This window comes from Lissotriton helveticus, chromosome 5_1, assembly GCF_964261635.1.
Source record: "Lissotriton helveticus chromosome 5_1, aLisHel1.1, whole genome shotgun sequence".
NCBI classification, from domain to species: Eukaryota; Metazoa; Chordata; class Amphibia; order Caudata; family Salamandridae; genus Lissotriton; species Lissotriton helveticus.
This window is the reverse complement of record NC_136065.1, coordinates 2,117,632,588-2,117,654,475: the sequence shown is the minus strand read 5'-3', so window position 1 is coordinate 2,117,654,475 and position 21,888 is coordinate 2,117,632,588. Positions and strand designations below refer to the sequence as shown.

At 47.5% G+C, this 21,888-nt stretch overlaps 1 protein-coding gene across 1 annotated transcript in view; it reads right to left on the bottom strand.

Annotated features, from left to right (window-relative positions):
- Positions 1-21,888, bottom strand: part of MED27 (mediator complex subunit 27) — a 1,027,121-nt gene that overhangs the window by 17,940 nt on the left and 987,293 nt on the right. The window lies entirely within an intron of this gene.

Genomic DNA, 21,888 nt, shown 5'->3' with positions numbered 1-21,888 from the left:
CGTTCTTGCGAGTGTGAGAAGCTTGCACCTCTGCTGCCTGTCGTCTCCTTGTGAGTGTAAGTAGCTTGCACTGCTGCTGCCTGTGATGTCGTTCTTGTGAGTGTGAGAAGCTTGCACCGCTGCTGCTTGTGATGTCCTTCTTGTGAGTGGGAGAAGCTTGCACCTCAGCTGCCTGTGGTCTCCTTGTGAGTGTGAGAAGCTTGCACCGCTGCTGTTTGTGATGTCCTTCTTGTGAGTGTGAGAAGCTTGCACCGCTGCTGTTTGTGATGTCCTTCTTGTGAGTGGGAGAAGCTTGCAACTCAGCTGCATGTGGTCTCCTTGTGAGTGTAAGAAGCTTGCAGAGCTGCTGCCTGTGATGTCCACTCACTACTCTGCACTCACTACTCACTACTCACCTCACTACTCGCTACTCTACTCACTACTCTACTCACTACTCTACTCACTACTCTGCACTCACTACTCTGCTCACTACTCTACTCACTACTCTCCACTCACTACTCTGCACTCACTACTCACTACTCTACTCACTTCTCTACTCACTACTCTGCACTCACTACTTTACTCTCTACTCACTACTCACTACTCTACTCACTACTCTACTCACTACTCTACTCACTACTCACTACTCTACTCACTTCTCTACTCACTACTCTGCACTCACTACTTTACTCACTACTCTACTCTACTCACTACTCACTTCTCTACTCACTACTCACTTCTCTGCACTCACTACTCTATTCACTACTCTACTCTAATCACCTCACAACTCTACTCACTACTCTACTCACTACTCACTACTCTGCACTCACTACTCACTACTCTACTCACTACTCTACTCACTACTCTGCACTCACTACTCTACTTACTACTCTACTCACTACTCTACTCACTACTCTACCCACTACTCTACCCACTACTCTACCCACTACTCTACCCACTACTCTACCCACTACTCTACCCACTACTCTACCCACTACTCACTACTCTACTCACTACTCTACTCACTACTTTCTACTCACTACTCTACTCACTACTCTACTCACTACTCACTACTCTGCACTCACTACTCACTACTCACTACTCTGCTCACTACTCACTACTCTACTCACTACTCTACTCACTACTCTACTCACTACTCTACTCTACTCACTACTCTACTCACTACTCTACTCACTACTCTACTCACTACTCACTACTCTGCACTCACTACTCTGCACTCACTACTCTGCACTCACTACTCACTACTCTGCTCACTACTCTCCACTCACTACTCTACTCACTACTCTGCACTCACTACTCACTACTCTACTCACTGCTCTACTCACTACTCTACTCACTACTCTACTCACTACTCTACTCACTACTCACTACTCTACTCACTACTCTACTCACTACTCACTACTCTGCACTCACTACTCACTACTCTACTCACTGCTCTACTCACTACTCTACTCACTACTCTACTCACTACTCTACTCACAACTCTACTCACTACTCACTACTCTACTCACTACTCACTACTCTACTCACTACTCTACTCACTACTCTACTCACTACTCTACTCACTACTCACTACTCTACTCACTACTCACTACTCTGCACTCACTACTCACTACTCTACTCACTACTCTACTCACTACTCTACTCACTACTCACTACTCTGCACTCACTACTCACTACTCTGCTTACTACTCACTACTCTGCTCACTACTCACTACTCTCCACTCACTACTCTACTCACTACTCACTACTCTGCACTCACTACTCACTGCTCTACTCACTACTCTACTCACTACTTTACTCACTACTCACTACTCTACTACTCTACTCACTACTCACTACTCTACTCACTACTCACTACTTTGCACTCACTACTCACTACTCTACTCACTACTCACTACTCTACTCACTACTCAACTCACTACTCACTGCTCTACTCACTACTCTACTCACTACTCACTACTCTACTCACTACTCACTACTCTACTCACTACTCACTACTCTACTCACTACTCTACTCACTACTCACTACTCTACTCACTACTCACTACTCTACTCACTACTCTACTCACTACTCACTACTCTGCACTCACTACTCTACTCACTACTCACTACTCTGCACTCACTACTCTACTCACTACTCACTACTTTACTCACTACTCTACTCACTACTCACTACTCTGCACTCACTACTCTACTCACTACTCACTACTCTACTCACTACTCTACTCACTACTCACTACTCTGCACTCACTACTCTACTCACTACTCACTACTCTGCACTCACTACTCTACTCTCTACTCACTACTCACTACTCACTACTCTACTCACTACTCTACTCACTACTCTACTCACTACTCACTACTCTACTCACTACTCTACTCACTACTCTACTCACTACTCTACTCACTACTCACTACTCTACTCACTACTCTACTCACTACTCACTACTCTACTCACTACTCTACTCACTACTCTACTCACTACTCTACTCACTACTCACTACTCTACTCACTACTCACTACTCTACTCACTACTCTACTCACTACTCTGCTCACTACTCACTACTCTCCACTCACTACTCTACTCACTACTCTACTCACTACTCTGCACTCACTACTCACTACTCTACTCACTGCTCTACTCACTACTCTACTCACTACTCTACTCACTACTCAACTCACAACTCTACTCACTACTCTACTCACTACTCACTACTCTACTCACTACTCACTACTCTGCACTCACTACTCACTACTCTACTCACTACTCACTACTCTACTCACTACTCAACTCACTACTCACTGCTCTACTCACTACTCTACTCACTACTCACTACTCTACTCACTACTCTACTCACTACTCACTACTCTACTCACTATTCACTACTCTACTCACTACTCTGCACTCTCTACTCACTACTCTACTCACTACTCACTACTCTGCACTCACTACTCTACTCTCTACTCACTACTCACTACTCACTACTCTACTCACTACTCTATTCACTACTCACTACTCTATTCACTACTCTACTCACTACTCACTACTCACTACTCAACTCACTACTCACTACTCTACTCACTACTCTACTCACTACTCTACTCACCTCACTACTCTACTCACTACTCACTACTCTACTCACTACTCTACTCACTACTCACAACTCTACTCACTACTCTTCTCACTACTCACTACTCTACTCACTACTCTACTCACTACTCTGCACTCACTACTCACTACTCTACTCACTACTCACTACTCTGCACTCACTACTCACTACTCTGCACTCACTACTCTACTCACTACTCACTACTCTACTCACTACACTACTCACTACTCTACTCACTACTCTACTCACTACTCACTACTCTACTCACTACTCACTACTCTGCACTCACTACTCACTACTCTACTCACTACTCACTACTCTGCACTCACTACTCACTACTCTACTCACTACTCTACTCACTACTCACTACTCTACTCACTACTCTACTCACTACTCGCTACTCTACTCACTACTCACTACTCTGCACTCACTACTCACTACTCTACTCTCTACTCACTACTCTACTCACTACTCACTACTCTACTCACTACTCACTACTCTACTCACTACTCTACTCACTACTCCACTCACTACTCACTGCTCTACTCACTACTCTACTCACTACTCTACTCACTACTCTACTCACTACTCTACTCACTACTCACTACACTACTCACTACTCACTACTCTGCACTCACTACTCACTACTCACTACTCTGCACTCACTACTCACTACTCTACTCACTACTCTGCACTCACTACTCACTACTCTGCACTCACTACTCTACTCACTCCTCTACTCACTACTCACTACTCTACTCACTACTCTACTCACTACTCTACTCACTACTCACTACTCTACTCACTACTCTACTCACTACTCTACTCACTACTCACTACTCTACTCACTACTCACTACTCTACTCACTACTCTACTCACTACTCTACTCACTACTCACTACTCTACTCACTACTCACTACTCTGCACTCACTACTCACTACTCTGCACTCACTACTCACTACTCTACTCTCTACTCACTACTCTACTCACTACTCTACTCACTACTCTACTCACTACTCTACTCACTACTCTACTCACTACTCCACTCACTACTCACTGCTCTACTCACTACTCTACTCACTACTCACTACTCTACTCACTACTCTACTCACTACTCTACTCACTACTCACTACACTACTCACTACTCACTACACTACTCACTACTCTGCACTCACTACTCTACTCACTACTCTACTCACTACTCACTACTCTGCACTCACTACTCACTACTCTACTCACTACTCTACTCACTACTCTACTCACTACTCTACTCACTACTCTACTCACTACTCTACTCACTACTCACTACTCTACTCACTACTCTACTCACTACTCACTACTCTACTCACTACTCTGCACTCACTACTCACTACTCTACTCACTACTCACTACTCTACTCACTACTCACTACTCTACTCACTACTCTGCACTCACTACTCACTACTCTACTCACTACTCTACTCACTACTCTACTCACTACTCACTACTCTACTCACTACTCTACTCACTACTCTACTCACTACTCACTACTCACTACTCTACTCACTACTCACTACTCTGCACTCACTACTCACTACTCTACTCACTACTCTACTCACTACTCACTACTCTGCACTCACTACTCACTACTCTACTCACTACTCACTACTCTACTCACTACTCTGCACTCACTACTCACTACTCTACTCACTACTCTACTCACTACTCTACTCACTACTCACTACTCTACTCACTACTCTGCACTCACTACTCACTACTCTACTCACTACTCTACTCACTACTCACTACTCTACTCACTACTCTACTCACTACTCACTACTCTACTCACTACTCACTACTCTACTCACTACTCTACTCACTACTCACTACTCTGCACTCACTACTCACTACTCTACTCACTACTCTACTCACTACTCACTACTCTGCACTCACTACTCACTACTCTACTCACTACTCTACTCACTACTCACTACTCTACTCACTACTCACTACTCTACTCACTACTCTGCACTCACTACTCACTACTCTACTCACTACTCTACTCACTACTCACTACTCTACTCACTACTCACTACTCTACTCACTACTCTACTCACTACTCACTACTCTACTCACTACTCTACTCACTACTCACTACTCTGCACTCACTACTCACTACTCTACTCACTACTCACTACTCTGCACTCACTACTCTACTCACTACTCTACTCACTACTCTACTCACTACTCACTACTCTACTCACTACTCACTACTCTGCACTCACTACTCTACTCACTACTCACTACTCTGCACTCACTACTCTACTCACTACTCACTACTTTACTCACTACTCTACTCACTACTCACTACTCTGCACTCACTACTCTACTCACTACTCACTACTCTACTCACTACTCTACTCACTACTCACTACTCTACTCACTACTCTGCACTCACTACTCACTACTCTACTCACTACTCACTACTCTACTCACTACTCTACTCACTACTCACTACTCTACTCACTACTCACTACTCACTACTCTACTCACTACTCACTACTCTGCACTCACTACTCTACTCACTACTCTACTCACTACTCACTACTCTACTCACTACTCACTACTCTACTCACTACTCACTACTCTACTCACTACTCACTACTCTACTCACTACTCTACTCACTACTCACTACTCTACTCACTATTCAACTCACTACTCACTACTCACTACTCTACTCACTACTCTACTCACTACTCTACTCTCTACTCACTACTCTACTCACTACTCACTACTCTACTCACTACTCACTTCTCCTCTCCCTACTCTGCACTCCCTACTCTGCCCTCCCTACTCTGCCCTCCCTACTCTGCCCTCCCTACTCTGCCCTCCCTACTCTGCCCTCTGCCCTCACTACTCTGCCCTCACTACTCTGCCCTCCCTACTCTGCCCTCCCTACTCTGCACTCCCTACTCTGCACTCCCTACTCTGCACTCCCTACTCTGCACTCCCTACTCTGCACTCCCTACTCTGCCCTCACTACTCTGCCCTCACTACTCTGCCCTCACTACTCTGCCCTCACTACTCTGCACTCTGCCCTCCCTACTCTGCACTCTGCCCTCACTACTCTGCACTCACTACTCTGCCCTCACTACTCTGCCCTCACCACTCCCTACTCTGCACTCCCTACTCTGCACTCCCTACTCTGCACTCCCTACTCTGCCCTCACTACTCTGCCCTCACTACTCTGCACTCTGCACTCCCTACTCTGCACTCCCTACTCTGCCCTCCCTACTCTGCACTCTGCCCTCACTACTCTGCACTCTGCCCTCACTACTCTGCCCTCACTACTCTGCCCTCACTACTCTGCACTCCCTACTCTGCCCTCCCTACTCTGCCCTCCCTACTCTGCCCTCCCTACTCTGATCTTCTATTTTGACATTAAAAGTTTGAGTTCGGGTGAGTGGGCAGGAGTGCTTATCAAATCACTTTGTTTTTTTACTTTCAGCTGTGCTGCATAGCAGCCAGGCTGCTGTACAACATGGCTAAACATATCCCTGACAAAACCAACAGATTTTGTATAGGAGAGTCCTATTTGCTTTGCCAATGCTTGTTTAGCCTACCTCAGTCAAAGAGCAAGCGCGGGTTTGCCGGCGCGCACACAGAGCTCAAGGGAAAAAAAACACATCAGTGCACACGCTCCCAGCACCATCTGCCTTCAATTACCGGCACCTCGGACAGCTGGTAATTGAGGATTTATGTATTCTTCTGCGCGTGTCCGAACACTTTATGCAGGAAGTGGACATTGCAAAAATTCCAAAGCCCTATGGCGTGCTGCCTTACTTAAACACAGCCTTGCCTGGACCAATTACCATTCACATGGCAGAATACCACACGCAAAAAACGCGCGCTTTCTGGAATGCGGCAGCCCACAGCCCTTTCTGAACTTTTCTTTTTTTATAACATTAGAGCTCGGAAGCCCCGCCCCACTTCGTGTGACGTAGGCCCGAGCCCTAAAAAGCGTCGACGTTTCGACCCTAATGCTCTCGGGATTTTTGCTTCCTCGGCTGCGGGTCTTCTTCAGGACGTGGGGGTGGATGGGGATAAGGAAGAGACTTGGCCGTGATCACACTTGATGTCATTATCAGCCACCAATGCAGTTGGTTGGGTTCGACTCCCTCCACGTTTACTAGGATTCACCTAGATGTTGTTCGGGTGATCCTATGTGGATTTTGGCTTGTAAGGGGATAATAGGACCAATGTCTTGTGGATCAGTGGTATCCTACCGGCGCCCCCACGGGCACTCCGGTGGTGTCGAAATTATTTAGCCGCCGCTTCTGTAGATCTTTACAGACATGTGGCGTGATATTTGGATTGCCTCTTGTTCGTTCCTGAGTGGAAGCAGGTACAAGCGTTACCTTAGCATCCTTAAGTGATATATCGATAACTGCGGGCAAATGTCACTGTCAGGATTCTCGGCCACTTCCCTTCCCAACAGCAGGAGGAGAATGCGACTAGTCACATATTCTAATTCGGCCAAGGGTGCCTCCTTTTCCATCTCTCCCTGATCTGTGAAGCAGCTGGGGTGGAAATATTCTAAAGTGAGCAGGCTTAGGAACATTGCAGCATCGGCTCCCAGCATCGGCCCACCCACTGAGAGCCTTTCTTCTTGTTCCTCTTATCTTGTCGTCTCTTCTGTCCTGTGTGCCCGCGTGGTACTGATGCCCTATTGTCCACATATATCCTGTCAGCAGGGCCGGACTGGGAACCAAAACTGGTCCTGGCAAAGTACTCAGCTTGCCCATTCCCCCCCCCCCGGAAGTTGGGGGTGCGGCCAAGCAGTTTGCCAGGGTATGTTTAGGTCAATTTTGTTACAGGGGCCGAAATTGCAGCAAAAACAGCCCTGGAACAAAAACGGCCCCCCCAAGGGCCCAAAACTGGCCGCCACCCTGGCGGTCCACCAGGGAAATGCCTGGTGCCTGCTACGGCCAGTCTGGCCCTGTGTTCACAAATTGCTAATCAGGCCTCGAAAAATTATACAAATGATACTAGACCTGTAGATCTAGTGACTTAAATATTCTACTTGACTTAGTTGGAATGCTCTTGACCCATTAACTGGTTTCAAATAAAGAGATCCTGGGCAAACATTTTAATTCATTGGGCCGCCATTTTCATCTTTACCACATATGAGAGCACCTTCAAATACACGAGTTCGGCATGTCTGCTGTACGGAAAACACTTGTTTGATCTAATAGACAAAACCTTTGCTCCATAAATAATAAAAATCTAGCGACAGATAGGATACACATGACCCCGACTTGTCACCAGGGCATCATATTTAAAACCTATCACTTTTAATAAGTACATTACTAAAGCATGAAGAGGTAACACACTGTCATTTTCAATCAGCAGATTTTACATCGAAATGGCCAGATAATTTCACGCTGACATGCAGTTTTACTGATAAAAAAATATAGTTACTAACAATGTTTGGAAATCGAGTTTCTGTAAATATCGTTCATTTGCACACCGCCAAGTAAAGTGCTCTGAATTGTTTTGTTCCTATTTAAATCTTTGTTGTCATCACACTTCTCAATTGCAAAAAAAATTGTTTTCGTAATTCATGATATATTTAAAAAATATTTGTGTACTTCATTTACAAGCTGTTTACATGTTATGTGTTAAAAACAAACTGACATCTCACAGCCTTTTGTTTCACAATGATTGACAGCTCACTTGACAAAAACCTCTAACTGCAGTAAGAGAAAGAAAAATAAACTCCCATTTTCCAAGCAGAAATTGGTAAAAAGACAAACTGACATTTGACCTCTTTTCTTGAACAGACAGTAAATATATCAAGATAAAAACAGGATTTAATGGCATCTTTATTGCTCATTCACTTTATGTATGAAGAGAACACTTGTTCCTTTCCAGATTATGTTCACTCCAGTAGGTGCTAAAATAGCTCGACCCGATAAAATTTGACTCACCATTGCGAGTGGGCGAGTAGATTTTTCGAGGCCTGATAGATAATCTGAGAGGCGCACTGGAGAGTCACATCTTGCCTTATACCTCCAAAACGGCTGATCAGATTTTCACAACATCAACTAAGGGCCCCAAATGAATGAACGGCTGTTCTGACATAAAAATGTGGAGACCATGCGTTTGAGGGTTTCAGAGTTGTGCACGGAGAAAACTTTCCAAAGCAAAATCACATTATGTTTGAGAATGAAAAGCTATTCTGCAACTTCTCATAATTTTTTTTACCATTTATCAGATCTTCAACAAATTTGGCAGTGTTCAATGTTCTCCAGTGCATTTAATTTTTCCACTTTGGTGCAAATTATGCGAGAGGGGGCAAAGGTATTACGGTACAAAAAACTGATTTCAGTTGTCAGCCTTGACTAAAGAGGCACAACCAGGACTCTTTGTATATTACCCAGTGGCCAGCGTTTACACAGTAAGAGGCATGAACACATCAGCCAACACCTATGTAGACCCCACTGGCTCCCCGTGGAGAACAGAGCCACCTTTAAAATCCTCACTTACGCCTACAAATGGCTACACAACAACTGACCCAAATACCTCAACAACAGAATCAACTTCCACGTTCCCAAAAGAAACCTCAGATCTTCAACCCCAGCACTGGCCGAAACCCTGAGCAATCACAGAGCCAGAGCAGGCGGAAGATCCTTCTCTCACATTGCAGCCAAGACCGGGAACGAGCTACCGGCAGACATCAGACGTGCCCCCTCCCTTTTCACCTTCAGGAAGACCCTCAAGACCTGGCTCTTCGGCTAAACAGATCTGCGGCCCCTCCCCCCCAGGGCGTTGAGACCCTCACGGGTGAGTAGCGCACTTACAATTCCCTTCATTGATTGATTGAGGATGGGAGCTTTAAACATTTTCCCACAGGCAGACATCAGACTTGCGTTCCGTTTCCTTGCTCGCTCTGAAGCGGACAGGGAAACGGAACAGATTGCTCCTGCCTGGAGGGAACATGGTAAATAGCTATGCCGACTCCTGCACCATGCAGGGAGCTGGCAGGGAGCTGGCTGGGACCATGGAGGCCCTGGGGCTCCTCTCCTGGGCACCAATGTTGTGCTTGTTTGGTGAGCCCACCTATCTAAAACAGAGGCCCTGGGGGATGCGATCCCTGGGGTTGAATGCTGCGTGTTACGTATTAACTATCTAGATATTGAAAAAAGCAACTTTTTGCCAAAACGCGTCTACAGGAAATAGATACATCTTTGTGGGAACCACGTGAGTGCCTGGTGTATTTTCGGGAGCTGTGATAAATATAGATATATATCTATATATTTTAATACTGGTAGTAACTTTGTCACTGTTTGATGAATCTCCAGAAAAGTTTGCAGACCTATTCCTTTTTCTACATTGGCTGCTGATGCAAAGTTCTGTAATGATTAGATAAGGGGGTGCGAAGAAAAAAGGAGGGTCCTAAAACACGTTTTTCCACCAATGCATTTTCCATAGACTTCCAAGACATACGTAGTGAGAAAACAGCTGAACGAATTGAATAGAAATTTGGCAGGAATATAGATTATGTTGTGGAGCGGGTTCTTTGTGTTATTTGATCAGAATCGGTTCAGTAGGTTTCAAGTTATAAGGGAAAAAAAGTAGGATATAGCGGGTCATGGTAACCGCAGTACAAGTCAATGACGAAACAATACTATTGATTAATGAAAGCCCTCACACAATAAAAAGGCAACCATATTGTATAGACCACACACAGTCTTTCTTCTGAGTTTTAATGTGAAATCTAGATTATTAGTGTGTTGGAAATATATAGGAAGAGCTGAGGAGGATTAGCAAACTTGGTAGAGGTAGGGAAAATTATTTTTGTATATTTAAAAAAATTGTTTATGAAGTACAGAGGTAGTCTCGAAAGTATCGAGAAAGTACTGACACACTTTTAAAATGTTAAAAAAATAGTTGAAGGAGCGAGTTATACAACACACTACACCACGCCACTCTACTCCACGACATGCCGGGTCTGGTGCCTCGGTGGACTAATGCATCCACTGCAGGGACCTGTGTTCGACCTCATGGTCACAGGTTCAAATCCCGGCGGGCCCACTCAGCCTTTCATCCATCTAAGGTCGATAAAATGAGTACCATTGAGTTGGGTAACAACAAACATCTGTTATTCAGCGGCAAGATACCCGTAGTGGTGAACGTGCGCTTTACAAATACACATGTTATGTTATGCCACTCCACTCAAAGACACTCTAGGACATGCCAGTCTATATCACACCACTCCACTCTATGAAATTAAAGTGAATTACACTCTACGCCCCTCCATGCCACTTTACTCCACTCTATGACACGCCACTCCTGTCTATGACATACCACTCCACTGTACGACATGCCATTCCACGAAACACCAATCCACTGTATGACATGCCACTCCAGTGTACTTCACTCTATGACACACCACTCCACTCTACTCTATGCCGCTCCGTGCCACTCTACGACATGACTCTCCACTCAATGACACTGCACTCTACCATGACTCTCCGCTCAATGACACTCCACTCTAGGACATGCCACTCCAGTGTACACCACTCCACTCTAGGACACGTGACTGAAATCTAAAACACGCCACTCCACTGTATGATATGTTAGTCCACGGTACAACACTCCACAACACGCCATCCAGTCAACACCCCTCCACTCAAACATTCTATGACATACCACTCCACGAAACGTCACTCCACTCTACGACAAGCCGCTCCATGCCACTTCACTCTAAGACACTCTACAACACGCCACTCCACTCTAGTCTATAGCATGCCACTCCTCTCTACACAACTCCACTCTTTGCCTCTCAACTATATTCTACTCTACAACACGCCACTCCCCGACATGCCACTTCACTCTACGTCCCTCCACTCAATGCTTGTCCACTGTAAGAAACTCTACCACACACCACTGTATGACATGCCACCGCACTCTATGCCCCTCCACTGTAAGAAAATCTACCACACACCACTGTATGACATGCCACTGCACTCTATGCCCCTCCACTGTAAGAAAATCTACCACACACCACTGTATGACATGCCACTGCACTCTATGCCCTTCCACCGTAAGAAACTCTACCACCCACCACTGTATGACATGCCACTGCACTCTATGCCCCTCCACTGTAAGAAAATCTACCACCCACCACTGTATGACATGCCACTGCACTCTATGCCCCTCCACTGTAAGAAAATCTACCACACACCACTGTATGACATGCCACCGCACTCTATGCCCCTCCACTGTAAGAAAATCTACCACACACCACTGTATGACATGCCACTGCACTCTATGCCCCTCCACTGTAAGAAAATCTACCACACACCACTGTATGACATGCCACTGCACTCTATGCCCTTCCACCGTAAGAAACTCTACCACCCACCACTGTATGACATGCCACTGCACTCTATGCCCCTCCACTGTAAGAAAATCTACCACACACCACTGTATGACATGCCACTGCACTCTATGCCCCTCCACTCAATGCTTGTCCACTGTAAGAAACTCTACCACACACCACTGTATGACATGCCACTGCACTCTATGCCCTTCCACTGTAAGAAACTCTACCACACACCACTGTATGACATGCCACTGCACTCTATGCCCCTCCACTGTAAGAAAATCTACCACACACCACTGTATGACATGCCACCGCACTCTATGCCCCTCCACTGTAAGAAAATCTACCACACACCACTGTATGACATGCCACTGCACTCTATGCCCCTCCACTGTAAGAAAATCTACCACACACCACTGTATGACATGCCACTGCACTCTATGCCCTTCCACCGTAAGAAACTCTACCACCCACCACTGTATGACATGCCACTGCACTCTATGCCCCTCCACTGTAAGAAAATCTACCACACACCACTGTATGACATGCCACTGCACTCTATGCCCCTCCACTCAATGCTTGTCCACTGTAAGAAACTCTACCACACACCACTGTATGACATGCCACTGCACTCTATGCCCTTCCACTGTAAGAAACTCTACCACACACCACTGTATGACATGCCACTGCACTCTATGCCCCTCCACTGTAAGAAAATCTACCACACACCACTGTATGACATGCCACTGCACTCTATGCCCCTCCACTGTAAGAAACTCTACCACACACCACTGTATGACATGCCACGGCACTCTATGCCCCTCCACTGTATGACATGCCACTGCACTCTATGCCCTTCCACTGTAAGAAACTCTACCACACACCACTGTATGACATGCCACTGCACTCTATGCCCCTCCACTGTAAGAAACTCTACCACACACCACTGTATGACATGCCACTGCACTCTATGCCCCTCCACTGTAAGAAACTCTACCACACACCACTGTATGACATGCCACTGCACTCTATGCCCCTCCACTGTAAGAAACTCTACCACACACCACTGTATGGCATGCCACTGCACTCTATGCCCTTCCACTGTAAGAAACTCTACCACACACCACTGTATGACATGCCACCGCACTCTATGCCCCTCCACTGTAAGAAACTCTACCACACACCACTGTATGACATGCCACTGCACTCTATGCCCTTCCACTGTAAGAAACTCCACCACACACCACTGTATGACATGCCACTGCACTCTATGCCCCTCCACTGTAAGAAACTCTACCACACACCACTGCAAGACATGCCACCGCACTCTATGCCCTTCCACTGTAAGAAACTCTACCACACACCACTGTATGACATGCCACTGCACTCTATGCCCCTCCACTGTAAGAAACTCTACCACACACCACTGTATGACATGCCACTGCACTCTATGCCCCTCCACTGTAAGAAACTCTACCACACACCACTGTATGACATGCCACTGCACTCTATGCCCTTTCACTGTAAGAAACTCCACCACACACCACTGTATGACATGCCACGGCACTCAATGCCCTTCCACTGTAAGAAACTCTACCACACACACCACTGTATGACATGCCACCGCACTCTATGCCCCTCCACTGTAAGAAACTCTACCACACACCACTGTATGACATGCCACTGCACTCTATGCCCTTCCACTGTAAGAAACACCACCACACACCACTGTATGACATGCCACTGCACTCTATGCCCCTCCACTGTAAGAAACTCTACCACACACCACTGTATGACATGCCACTGCACTCTATGCCCTTCCACTGTAAGAAACTCTACCACACACCACTGTATGACATGCCACCGCACTCTATGCCCCTCCACTGTAAGAAACTCTACCACACACCACTGTATGACATGCCACCGCACTCTATGCCCTTCCACTGTAAGAAACTCTACCACACACCACTGTATGACATGCCACCGCACTCTATGCCCCTCCACTGTAAGAAACTCCACCACACACCACTGTATGACATGCCACCGCACTCTATGCCCCTCCACTGTAAGAAACTCCACCACACACCACTGTATGACATGCCACTGCACTCTATGCCCTTCCACTGTAAGAAACTCTACCACACACCACTGTATGACATGCCACCGCACTCTATGCCCCTCCACTGTAAGAAACTCCACCACACACCACTGTATGACATGCCACCGCACTCTATGCCCCTCCACTGTAAGAAACTCTACCACACACCACTGTATGACATGCCACTGCACTCTATGCCCTTCCACCGTAAGAAACTCTACCACACACCACTGTATGACATGCCACCGCACTCTATGCCCCTCCACTGTAAGAAACTCCACCACACACCACTGTATGACATGCCACCGCACTCTATGCCCCTCCACCGTAAGAAACTCCACCACCCACCACTGTATGACATGCCACCGCACTCTATGCCCTTCCACCGTAAGAAACTCTACCACACACCACTGTATGACATGCCACTGCACTCTATGCCCTTCCACTGTAAGAAACTCTACCACACACCACTGTATGACATGCCACTGCACTCTATGCCCTTCCACTGTAAGAAACTCTACCACACACCACTGTATGACATGCCACTGCACTCTATGCCCCTCCACTGTAAGAAACTCCACCACACACCACTGTATGACATGCCACTGCACTCTATGCCCTTCCACTGTAAGAAACACCACCACACACCACTGTATGACATGCCACCGCACTCTATGCCCTTCCACTGTAAGAAACACTACCACACACCACTGTATGACATGCCACTGCACTCTATGCCCCTCCACTGTAAGAAACTCTACCACACACCACTGTATGACATGCCACTGCACTCTATGCCCTTCCACTGTAAGAAACTCTACCACACACCACTGTATGACATGCCACTGCACTCTATGCCCTTCCACTGTAAGAAACTCTACCACACACCACTGTATGACATGCCACCGCACTCTATGCCCTTCCACTGTAAGAAACTCTACCACACACCACTGTATGACATGCCACTGCACTCTATGCCCCTCCACTGTAAGAAACTCTACCACACACCACTGTATGACATGCCACTGCACTCTATGCCCCTCCACTGTAAGAAACTCTACCACACACCACTGTATGACATGCCACCGTACTCTATGCCCCTCCACTGTAAGAAACTCTACCACACACCACTGTATGACATGCCACCGCACTCTATGCCCTTCCACTGTAAGAAACTCTACCACACACCACTGTATGACATGCCACCGCACTCTATGCCCCTCCACTGTAAGAAACTCTACCACACACCACTGTATGACATGCCACTGCACTCTATGCCCTTCCACTGTAAGAAACTCTACCACACACCACTGTATGACATGCCACTGCACTCTATGCCCTTCCACTGTAAGAAACTCTACCACACACCACTGTATGACATGCCACTGCACTCTATGCCCTTCCACTGTAAGAAACTCCACCACACACCACTGTATGACATGCCACCGCACTCTATGCCCTTCCACTGTAAGAAACTCTACCACACACCACTGTATGACATGCCACCGCACTCTATGCCCTTCCACTGTAAGAAACTCTACCACACACCACTGTATGACATGCCACTGCACTCTATGCCCTTCCACTGTAAGAAACTCCACCACACACCACTGTATGACATGCCACTGCACTCTATGCCCTTCCACTGTAAGAAACTCTACCACACACCACTGTATGACATGCCACCGCACTCTATGCCCCTCCACTGTAAGAAACTCTACCACACACCACTGTATGACATGCCACCGCACTCTATGCCCTTCCACTGTAAGAAACTCTACCACACACCACTGTATGACATGCCACCGCACTCTATGCCCTTCCACTGTAAGAAACTCTACCACACACCACTGTATGACATGCCACTGCACTCTATGCCCCTCCACTGTAAGAAACTCCACCACACACCACTGTATGACATACCACCGCACTCTATGCCCCTCCACTGTAAGAAACTCTACCACACACCACTGTATGACATGCCACCGCACTCTATGCCCCTCCACTGTAAGAAACTCTACCACACACCACTGTATGACATGCCACTGCACTCTATGCCCTTCCACTGTAAAAAACTCTACCACACACCACTGTATGACATGCCACTGCACTCTATGCCCTTCCACTGTAAGAAACTCTACCACACACCACTGTATGACATGCCACTGCACTCTATGCCCTTCCACTGTAAGAAACTCCACCACACACCACTGTATGACATGCCACGGCACTCTATGCCCTTCCACTGTAAGAAACTCCACCACACACACCACTGTATGACATGCCACCGCACTCTATGCCCCTCCACTGTAAGAAACTCTACCACACACCACTGTATGACATGCCACGCACTCTATGCCCCTCCACTGTAAGAAACTCTACCACACACCACTGTATGACATGCCACCGCACTCTATGCCCCTCCACTGTAAGAAACTCTACCACACACCACTGTATGACATGCCACTGCACTCTATGCCCCTCCACTGTAAGAAACTCTACCACACACCACTGTATGACATGCCACTGCACTCTATGCCCCTCCACTGTAAGAAACTCCACCACACACCACTGTATGACATGCCACCGCACTCTATGCCCCTCCACTGTAAGAAACTCTACCACACACCACTGTATGACATGCCACTGCACTCTATGCCCTTCCACTGTAAGAAACTCTACCACACACCACTGTATGACATGCCACCGCACTCTATGCCCTTCCACTGTAAGAAACTCTACCACACACCACTGTATGACATGCCACCGCACTCTATGCCCCTCCACTGTAAGAAACTCTACCACACACCACTGTATGACATGCCACTGCACTCAATGCCCCTCCACTGTAAGAAACTCTACCACACACCACTGTATGACATGCCACCGCACTCTATGCCCCTCCACTGTAAGAAACTCTACCACACACCACTGTATGACATGCCACCGCACTCTATGCCCCTCCACTGTAAGAAACTCTACCACACACCACTGTATGACATGCCACCGCACTCTATGCCCCTCCACTGTAAGAAACTCTACCACACACCACTGTATGACATGACACCGCACTCTATGCCCTTCCACTGTAAGAAACTCTACCACACACCACTGTATGACATGCCACCGCACTCTATGCCCCTCCACTGTAAGAAACTCTACCACACACCACTGTATGACATGCCACCGCACTCTATGCCCTTCCACTGTAAGAAACTCTACCACACACCACTGTATGACATGCCACCGCACTCTATGCCCCTCCACTGTAAGAAACTCTACCACACACCACTGTATGACATGCCACCGCACTCTATGCCCTTCCACTGTAAGAAACTCTACCACACACCACTGTATGACATGCCACCGCACTCTATGCCCCTCCACTGTAAGAAACTCTACCACACACCACTGTATGACATGCCACCACACTCTATGCCCTTCCACTGTAAGAAACTCCACCACACACCACTGTATGACATGCCACTGCACTCTATGCCCCTCCACTGTAAGAAACTCTACCACACACCACTGCATGACATGCCACCGCACTCTATGCCCTTCCACTGTAAGAAACTCTACCACACACCACTGTATGACATGCCACCGCACTCTATGCCCTTCCACTGTAAGAAACTCTACCACACACCACTGTATGACATGCCACTGCACTCTATGCCCTTCCACTGTACGAAACTCCACCACACACCACTGTATGACATGCCACCGCACTCTATGCCCTTCCGCTGGTAGAAACTCTACCACACACCACTGTATGACATGCCACCGCACTCTATGCCCCTCCACTGTAAGAAACTCTACCACACACCACTGTATGACATGCCACCGCACTCTATGCCCCTCCACTGTAAGAAACTCTACCACACACCACTGTATGACATGCCACTGCACTCTATGCCCCTCCACTGTAAGAAACTCTACCACACACCACTGTATGACATGCCACTGCACTCTATGCCCTTCCACTGTAAGAAACTCTACCACACACCACTGTATGACATGCCACTGCACTCTATGCCCTTCCACTGTAAGAAACTCTACCACACACCACTGTATGACATGCCACTGCACTCTATTCCCTTCCACTGTAAGAAACTCTACCACACACCACTGTATGACATGCCACTGCACTCTATGCCCTTCCACTGTAAGAAACTCTACCACACACCACTGTATGACATGCCACTGCACTCTATGCCCTTCCACTGTAAGAAACTCCACCACACACCACTGTATGACATGCCACCGCACTCTATGCCCTTCCACTGTAAGAAACTCCACCACACACCACTGTATGACATGCCACCGCACTCTATGCCCTTCCACTGTAAGAAACTCCACCACACACCACTGTATGACATGCCACCGCACTCTATGCCCTTCCACTGTAAGAAACTCTACCACACACCACTGTATGACATGCCACCGCACTCTATGCCCTTCCACTGTAAGAAACTCTACCACACACCACTGTATGACATGCCACCGCACTCTATGCCCTTCCACTGTAAGAAACTCTACCACACACCACTGTATGACATGCCACTGCACTCTATGCCCTTCCACTGTAAGAAACTCTACCACACACCACTGTATGACATGCCACTGCACTCTATGCCCTTCCACTGTAAGAAACTCTACCACACACCACTGTATGACATGCCACCGCACTCTATGCCCTTCCACTGTAAGAAACTCTACCACACACCACTGTATGACATGCCACTGCACTCTATGCCCTTCCACTGTAAGAAACTCCACCACACACCACTGTATGACATGCCACTGCACTCTATGCCCTTCCACTGTAAGAAACTCTACCACACACCAATGTATGACATGCCACTGCACTCTATGCCCCTCCACTGTAAGAAACTCTACCACACACCACTGTATGACATGCCACTGCACTCTATGCCCTTCCACTGTAAGAAACTCCACCACACACCACTGTATGACATGCCACTGCACTCTATGCCCTTCCACTGTAAGAAACTCTACCACACACCACTGTATGACATGCCACTGCACTCTATGCCCTTCCACTGTAAGAAACTCTACCACACACCACTGTATGACATGCCACTGCACTCTATGCCCCTCCACTGTAAGAAACTCTACCACACACCACTGTATGACATGCCACTGCACTCTATGCCCTTCCACTGTAAGAAACTCTACCACACACCACTGTATGACATGCCACTGCACTCTATGCCCTTCCACTGTACGAAACTCTACCACACACCACTGTATGACATGCCACTGCACTCTATGCCCTTCCACTGTAAGAAACTCTGCCACACACCACTGTATGACATGCCACCGCACTCTATGCCCTTCCACTGTAAGAAACTCTACCACACACCACTGTATGACATGCCACCGCACTCTATGCCCTTCCACTGTAAGAAACTCTGCCACACACCACTGTATGACATGCCACCGCACTCTATGCCCTTCCACTGTAAGAAACTCTGCCACACACCACTGTATGACATGCCACTGCACTCTATGCCCCTCCACTGTAAGAAACTCTACCACACACCACTGTATGACATGCCACTGCACTCTATGCCCCTCCGCTGTAAGAAACTCCACCACACACCACTGTATGACATGCCACTGCACTCTATGCCCCTCCGCTGTAAGAAACTCTACCACACACCACTGTATGACATGCCACTGCACTCTATGCCCTTCCGCTGTAAGAAACTCTACCACACACCACTGTATGACATGCCACCGCACTCTATGCCCCTCCACTGTAAGAAACTCTACCACACACCACTGTATGACATGCCACTGCACTCTATGCCCCTCCACTGTAAGAAACTCTACCACACACCACTGTATGACATGCCACTGCACTCTATGCCCTTCCACTGTAAGAAACTCTACCACACACCACTGTATGACATGCCACTGCACTCTATGCCCTTCCACTGTAAGAAACTCTACCACACACCAATGTATGACATGCCACTGCACTCTATGCCCCTCCACTGTAAGAAACTCTACCACACACCACTGTATGACATGCCACCGCACTCTATGCCCTTCCACTGTAAGAAACTCTACCACACACCACTGTATGACATGCCACCGCACTCTATGCCCCTCCACTGTAAGAAACTCTACCACACACCACTGTATGACATGCCACCACACTCTATGCCCTTCCACTGTAAGAAACTCCACCACACACCACTGTATGACATGCCACTGCACTCTATGCCCCTCCACTGTAAGAAACTCTACCACACACCACTGCATGACATGCCACCGCACTCTATGCCCTTCCACTGTAAGAAACTCTACCACACACCACTGTATGACATGCCACCGCACTCTATGCCCTTCCACTGTAAGAAACTCTACCACACACCACTGTATGACATGCCACTGCACTCTATGCCCTTCCACTGTACGAAACTCCACCACACACCACTGTATGACATGCCACCGCACTCTATGCCCTTCCGCTGGTAGAAACTCTACCACACACCACTGTATGACATGCCACCGCACTCTATGCCCCTCCACTGTAAGAAACTCTACCACACACCACTGTATGACATGCCACCGCCCTCTATGCCCCTCCACTGTAAGAAACTCTACCACACACCACTGTATGACATGCCACTGCACTCTATGCCCCTCCACTGTAAGAAACTCTACCACACACCACTGTATGACATGCCACTGCACTCTATGCCCTTCCACTGTAAGAAACTCTACCACACACCACTGTATGACATGCCACTGCACTCTATGCCCTTCCACTGTAAGAAACTCTACCACACACCACTGTATGACATGCCACTGCACTCTATTCCCTTCCACTGTAAGAAACTCTACCACACACCACTGTATGACATGCCACTGCACTCTATGCCCTTCCACTGTAAGAAACTCTACCACACACCACTGTATGACATGCCACTGCACTCTATGCCCTTCCACTGTAAGAAACTCCACCACACACCACTGTATGACATGCCACCGCACTCTATGCCCTTCCACTGTAAGAAACTCCACCACACACCACTGTATGACATGCCACCGCACTCTATGCCCTTCCACTGTAAGAAACTCCACCACACACCACTGTATGACATGCCACCGCACTCTATGCCCTTCCACTGTAAGAAACTCTACCACACACCACTGTATGACATGCCACCGCACTCTATGCCCTTCCACTGTAAGAAACTCTACCACACACCACTGTATGACATGCCACCGCACTCTATGCCCTTCCACTGTAAGAAACTCTACCA